The sequence below is a fragment of the Seriola lalandi genome, unplaced genomic scaffold (assembly GCF_002814215.2).
Source record: "Seriola lalandi dorsalis isolate HSWRI2012SDOR001 ecotype SW California unplaced genomic scaffold, Sedor1 jcf7180002055008, whole genome shotgun sequence".
Lineage (NCBI taxonomy): Eukaryota > Metazoa > Chordata > Actinopteri > Carangiformes > Carangidae > Seriola > Seriola lalandi.
The window spans coordinates 36,848-44,126 of NW_019525551.1; the positions used below are offsets into that span (position 1 = coordinate 36,848).

Here is a 7,279-nt window from a genome sequence, read left to right on the forward strand (position 1 = left end):
CGTAGGAACATGTGAGTCACTGAGAGGATTTTGTCCAGTCACTCTGAGACTGTGGATCCTGGTCAACAGTGTCCCCCAAATGAAGTAGTTACTCTGAGCCAAACAGATTGAGCCCATTGATGATTGACAGGAGAGAGAGAGGACCTTTGAGACATCACTCAGTCACCGCTCTCTGAGGAGCATGCACACGTTTACCGATAACCACATCCTGCTGGAGGTCAGTCAAACATTTACACTGGTTATATAAAGTTCCTCTGTTTTCACTATAACATGGTTTCATCTTCTTCATCCCTGACAACATCATGACACTACGCACTACTTCACATGCAGTGGAGATATTCAAGAGACAACTGATCAAAGACGACAAACACGTTGACTTGGAAGTAAAGTTGGAAATCAGATGCGCGCGCGCGCACACACACACACACACACACACACACACACCTCTCACAGGGTGGTGCAGGTGTAGCAGGACTAGCTGCTATATTACACTGAGGCACGATGATCTGATCTCTCAGCCTCTGCTGCAACTTGATTCACCTGTCAAACAAGGTCTCACAGTTGATCTTAACAGCTTATAACCTTTTCTAACTAAAACACGTAGTTAAAGTTCAAAGTGTCCAAGGGGCAGAACAACAGAGCTGTTCTGGGTTAATCTACGAAACAACATGTCATCACCTGGTGAAACAGTACAAACTGATTGGATATAAAAGGACCTGATGTAAACGAAGCGTCGTGGATTTTACCTGCTGCACTGAGCCACAAGTTCTTCTGTAGGGAGAGAGCGAGCTGACGGCTGATCAAGGAGGACGCCATGACAACACTGTCAACAGACAGGAAGGAGAGCGAGACAGAGGCAGCACCTGCCTTCACGGTCTAACTTCTCCTGGTCACCTGCAGGAGGAGAGAGAGATACAGGAAGTTACTCATTACTCTTTACACACACACACGCATGCCTGCATGCAGGCACGCATGCAGGCATGCGCGCGCGCGCGCACACACACACACACACACACACACACACACTTTCTATTTAGCACATGTAGAAACACTACAGTGTGACAAGCAGCAACTACAAGGATTTATTGAGCATCCAGCAGTTAGCTTAGCATTAGCCTCTGTGATTGCACAGTCCAACCTCCCAACCTCACAATTTTAGTTACACACCCTCAAACTAAAGCACAGGTGACTCGTGAATGTCCACACAGTTATTCAACGTCATATTAACCTTGGCATTGTACGTTGACCTGACACTGAATTGTGGAATTCTATGTCACAACCTACATTCCACCAAATATCATCATCTAACAACATTAGTAGCCAGATGCCTGCTGTTATATCCTACCATCTACGACTTTGCTTTCTGATGCGCTCACATCACAGCCTGCATCAGCCGGTGATGTCTGGTCATGTGTGATCAATCTAAACAGTGACTTTCTGATTTCAGACACTGGTGCATCAATGTGGAGAAGATGTTGACATGAGGCAGCCCATGTGATCAGGGGTTAAGGTGAGGTTCGACAGGTATTTGAGTGAGCACAGTCCTGGAGCACACACACAGCACTCACCAATGTGCACCCTGAGTGACAGGCGCACAGAGAAGGACGGTAAGAACTGTATAGATTTTTCGACGGTCCACCGGTTTATTTACTTGTTAATCAAAAGGAGCCAGAACGATGTTGCTGCAAAATTAATCATGTGGGGGGGGGGGGGGGGGGGGCAGTTAGGACTAAGACTATGAAGTCTTAGTCCTAACTGTAGCTGCTCGGGTTCAAGCCCTTTTATCGCATGTCATCCCCCCTCTCTCTTTCCAGCTTTCCTGTCTCTCTCGCTCACTGCAACTAATGCTATGCCCCAAAAAATAATTATAAATTTGTTTTTAAATTTAGTAAAATAAAAATAATTGGTTTAGGTTACAAACAGTGGTTAAAGGTCAGGAGCTTCTGACATCATCAACCTCGTCACAGTTAAACAAGTTTATCAGTAAGATAGAGTCAACAGAGCCCTGAGGAGACACACCCACTCCAAGCAGCTCACAGGATTAAACCAATAAACAATATTACATTTAACTACTGCGTCTGTGTTTTAAAATGAAGACACTGCGGTTATTAATATTACTTCATGACAGAAGAAGAAGTGAAAGAGAAAACTGAGAAGAGGGAAGCACAAAGGAGCTCGGCTGTCCTCTCTCCCCTCTCTCTTATGTAATACTGGCAGCAAGAACAGGAAAATTCCAGTTATCTGCTTTCACACAGCAAAGGGAACCCTGGCTATTCACACACGCACAGAAACGCACACATACACACATGGTTTCTTGGCAACACCTCGTGAACTGGATGAAACTGGTTTAGAGTATGGGAGTTACACAAGCCTGCATCTTCATATGCCTGGGAGGGATGGGGTGGCGTATGTGAGGGGGTGCATAATGAAGTGATGGAGGACGGCTGAAGGGACACAGTGAGTCTGAACTGGGATGAGCTGGAATCTGAACACAAAAGGAGGGCAGCAGCACTGATGTCTGATGTACGTTTCAGTGGTCCTCACCACAGATAGCCAGAGTGCAGGATTTTACTGACATTAACATGTGATCGTCATTATCTGACCTTATTTACATCCAACTTCCAAGTTGTGCTGTACACTGACCGCAGGAGGGTCTGCCTGGTCTGGGCCATGCTATTGAAGGTACTCCACCATAGATGTATATAGAGTCTATCTCCGCTCAGATACCACTACATTTGTATCTGTATCAATATACGGTATGAGGTAAAGACATATATGAATATATCTAACTCCTTGTGACAACAAGTTGAATTTGGGACAATGCTTTGTTAACCCAGGTAGGCTGGATGCTGGGTTCCACCTATGGACAAAGAGAGGACTAAGTAAAGTATCTGACCTTTACAAAGTAAAGGTTCTAATGACTTTTGAAGACATCTCTCTAACATATAACATTCCACTAAAACATTTCTTTAAATATCTGTAATTGAGGAGTTTTATCTCCTCCATGCAAAATCAGTCACTAGTAATTCCAGCACTTTCAGCCTTGGAAAAAAGTGTTACCAAGAACTGCAACGGCAATGGTTTGATCTCATTAACATTCAAATGGCTTGCATGTGTTTCAAAAGAATCCTCCACATCCCAACTTAATGCATGGAGGGCAGATTTAAAAGAGGCCATCCAACACCAACTTAAAGTTACTTCCATATAATTGGTTGATGTGGATTCATGTAATCCCTGTCAATTATGAATAAATATAATAATAAAATACCCAAAATATGCTTTAAATGTAATGAAGTTGTTGAGTGTGACAAAATAAAGTAATTCTGGAGGGACGTGATCAATATAATCATGATCATTTTGTCTCCGACATGGAGAAGCAAAGAATACAGATTTCTTGATTTTGGTAAACCGCAGGCAAAACGAGTCATAGCTCTAAACTGGAAGAAAACTGTTGCACCTACTGTTGGTGCCTGGATCAGGAACATGGTGCAATGTATGGGGGCCTCAGTAATCGTTTAAATTCAGAGATAACAGCGCTTGTTTTCAGACAAGTGACAGAAAAGAGAAAGAGAGAAGTTCAGACCCTGTGTACTTTCTCCCCTGAACAAACCAGTCTCTTTAAATATTGTTGGACCCAGAAACCCCGAATGTCAGAGACGATGATTCAACAAGCAGCTCTGATGAAGAACACCAGCTTCAGTGACTGGAAACAGCCCAGGGTAGTAACAATATTAGGGATGCACGATATGCAAAATAAATCCTATTGCGATTATTTTGGGAGATATTACGATATACAGTTTAAGCTGTAATGGTCATTTTTTCATTTCATTTGAAATAATATAAAAATGATGATAATGTGGTTTTTGTCGGTCTTGTACCAAACAACATGTTCCTTTACATCTGGAGAATATGACTTGTAGGCTGGGGGCGACTCTGTAGCACCACAACACTTATAGTGCTAACAATGCACAACAATGTGACACATTTTACCTTTATCAAAAAAAAAACAAACCTGCAGCTGCTGTGATTTGGATATTGCATTGGGCCATTTAACAATTTCGATTATATTTCAATTAATTGAGCAGCCCAAACCAAAACACCTCATAGTGGTTTAATACACAGAAGGGTTTTACTGCAGGGTTATGTAAAGTTAGCACAGTCATCATGACAGCGGTGATCGTCATTTCTATACATGTGTAAATGTGTCATAAATACAATTATATCAGAACTGAACACCAGACCAGGAGTTCAAGAACACCTTCCTCTTATATACAAAAATCTAAATCATACAGTCACAAATACAGTGGCTTATCGTATGGATGTTCACTATTTTCCAATTATGACATGTTTGTCAGTGTGACAAGGTAAAATGAGTGTGCGGTAGTGATGATGAGTTTCATCTTCACTGCTCTGGTCTCTGTCTCTGACCACTTCCTGCTCAGAAACACCACAAACAGCAGTCATCAGGTTACTGTGTGACTGCTGGACGCGTCTGATCACAAGCTCCACATATCAACCTAAAGGTGATGATGTCTCAGTGATGTGTTCACAGCTTCTTCTTGTTGCTCCCCAGTAGCCAATAATAAAGAGAAACTCTGTTGTTGCAGCTGTTAGGTCCAGCAGGGAAACAACAGACAGACTAAACACACTTGAGCTGTGGTTCACAAACAACAGCAGACAGCCTGGAATTAAGGCCAATTCATGGTTTCCACATGTGCAGGGCCACGAGGGTCCACACAGACCCCTGTTATATCACTACAGTTAGATTCAAGACTAAAAGTCTGATAACAAATCACCTGATCAGTAAAACCTTAACATACAGTATTATTTAGATTGTCTTCCTGACCTTACTTTTTACATCCCATCTCATCATAGCAACATAAGAAAACGTTGTTTACACTGGTCTGAGTAACTCATATGTTCACCTCACATCCTGTGTTTGGCTGCACTATGGTACAGTGCAGAAGCCCCACAGCTATACAGTGAATGTTTGAACCTGATGAGCTTTTAATAAGTGAAAACACTACAGATCCCCTGAACCATGAGGCTCCTCCACATGAGGCTCACACCTGTGTGGCTGGAGCAGCTACAGCTGCTGTAACACAAACTAGTATCACCTGCTCGTGGTTATCTGCGTCCTCCACTCAACTCGACTAGTTTCAGGTTACCTCCCTGTTTATCCAGAGTCAGAGATAATATGAACCATTTCTGTGAATTTTTTTGTCATAATTGCTGTGAAGTCTGACTGACGTGAACGTTTGTGCCAAATTTGAAGAAGTTCTGTCACAGTGTTACTGAGATATTGTGTCCATGAGAATGGGACAGGTGGACGTATGTACAGACAACCTCAAAAACCATATGCCTCCAGCTCTCACTGTCGCCAGCGCAGGGGCATAAAAACATGTATGGAACAGAAGTAGAATCACAGACATCTGAACTCGCTGAAAATCTCCACAGCAGACACCTGCACCTGCAGCATCAAATTCCTGTGTGATCATGCTCTTCCACACCACACAGGCCAGCAGGTCTCTCAGCTCTAACTTGCTAATTTGACTAATGACCCATTGATCACAGGTAAAAGGTGACACCCAGGAAAGAGCAGTGCTACTTTCTGTCTTCTACCACACAACTCAGAACAGTTACAATAGATACAACCTGACATCCGGACCAGGACTCGGGTGATACGGGGAGCAGTTAGCACATGCCGAACCAACAACTACTCACGCACACATTCTCCATCTTAATTGTCTTTGACAAGGCAAGAGTTGTTCATATGATGTCACATATATGACATCATATGAACAACTGATGATATCACTCACACCTTCAGTCATCACTATTCCCCAGTGAGAACCAAGTTTGACATCTCCAACCTGTCACCATGGAAACAGCATAGGCACAAGACAGAGACAAAGGTTGTTGTGTGCCTTGGTTTATAAAGACAAACTGCTCCAGAGACAGAAGTGTTGTCCGTCTATTAATCTGTCACTGTGCATCACACCTACAGCCAGTCCAGCCAACACTACAGAAGATGATGAGTGTCAGTTATGAAATGTAAGTTCACTAGTTGAATTGATATTGAATTGATAGAGTTAGGTGGAGATCAAGTTGAAGTCCTCCAACTTAAACCATCATACAGGTTCCTATCCCCCGATACGGGCCATAGGAGCAGACCAATGGCAGGTGTGCCGGACCTTCATCGTCATGGTAACAATGATAAACACTTGTTTAAGTGGTCCCGTCATAATCACTATGACCGCTAGTGGTCACCTGACAATAAAACCTTACTATGGGTCGTAATCATGGACTGTAAATAAAGATGGATGTGGCCTCCAACCACAGGTTTCTGAAGAGCTGCTCCACCGTTGCCATCTTGGCAGTTACTGACTCCGCCTCTAACTCCCAGCTAATCCAAAAATTGACAAAGAGGTGGAGCGTGTGTGGAGTTCAGACCCACTGCGTATGCTCACCCACCTGTCACTCAAAGAGGCCACACCCTCAATACAACATAACTTTAAGCCTTAATAAAATGTAAACAGGTGAGTTGTATAAACAGGTGTCATGGAGGAGGAAAGTATCCCTATAGACCAAAACTGTTTTTGTACCAGGCTGTAAACATGTTTACTTCTGCTGTAAAGTTGGACATTTTAACATGGGAGTCTTTGGGGATTGACTCACTGTTGGAGCCAGACTCTAGTGGCCATTAGAGGAACTGCAGGTTTTGGTTCTTCAGTGTTGGCTTCATTTTCCAGCCTCAGAGGTTGATGCTTTGTCGCAATGAGCTGCTGCACGGACGAACTGTGGGCTGGTTTCTTACAGGAGGTAAGAAGTGTCACTGTCCCTGATAAAAACACTGAGGTGAGGGAAACTCAGTGACTCATCATAAAGCCGCTGCTGACGGCTCTCAGGAACCAGTTTGTCTACTGGAAGACTTCAACAGCTACAAGGACGTTTTACTTGAGGAGTGAAACAATAAAAAGAAAAATCTGATTTGGTCTAAAATCTCTTTCCCTTCTATTTGCTCTCTCCATAACAATGTTAGCAAACCACAAATTATGAGCCATGTTTTCCTGTTTCTTGTTGTTGGGTGCTACTGGTCATTGGTCTTGGACCTGAGTTAGTCTGGAGGTAAGGTGGTAATAAGTCAGTCTTTATTTTAGTGAAATGATCTGACTAACATTAGACTGATCGGAGCTGGATTAAGACTGGACCAACACTACAGACCAGTCTGACATATCTTTGTGAAACTGGCCTCTGAGCTCTGCTGCTGCTGCTGCTG

General features: G+C 43.2%; 1 long non-coding RNA gene across 1 annotated transcript in view; it reads right to left on the reverse strand.

The window, feature by feature from the left end:
- Positions 1-817: 817 nt before the first annotated feature.
- Positions 818-7,279, reverse strand: part of LOC111647739 (uncharacterized) — an 11,919-nt gene continuing 5,457 nt past the window's right edge. Inside the window, exon 3 of the long non-coding RNA XR_002760070.2 lies at positions 818-894. This is a non-coding gene — a long non-coding RNA (uncharacterized LOC111647739). The remainder of the gene's footprint in view (positions 895-7,279) is intronic.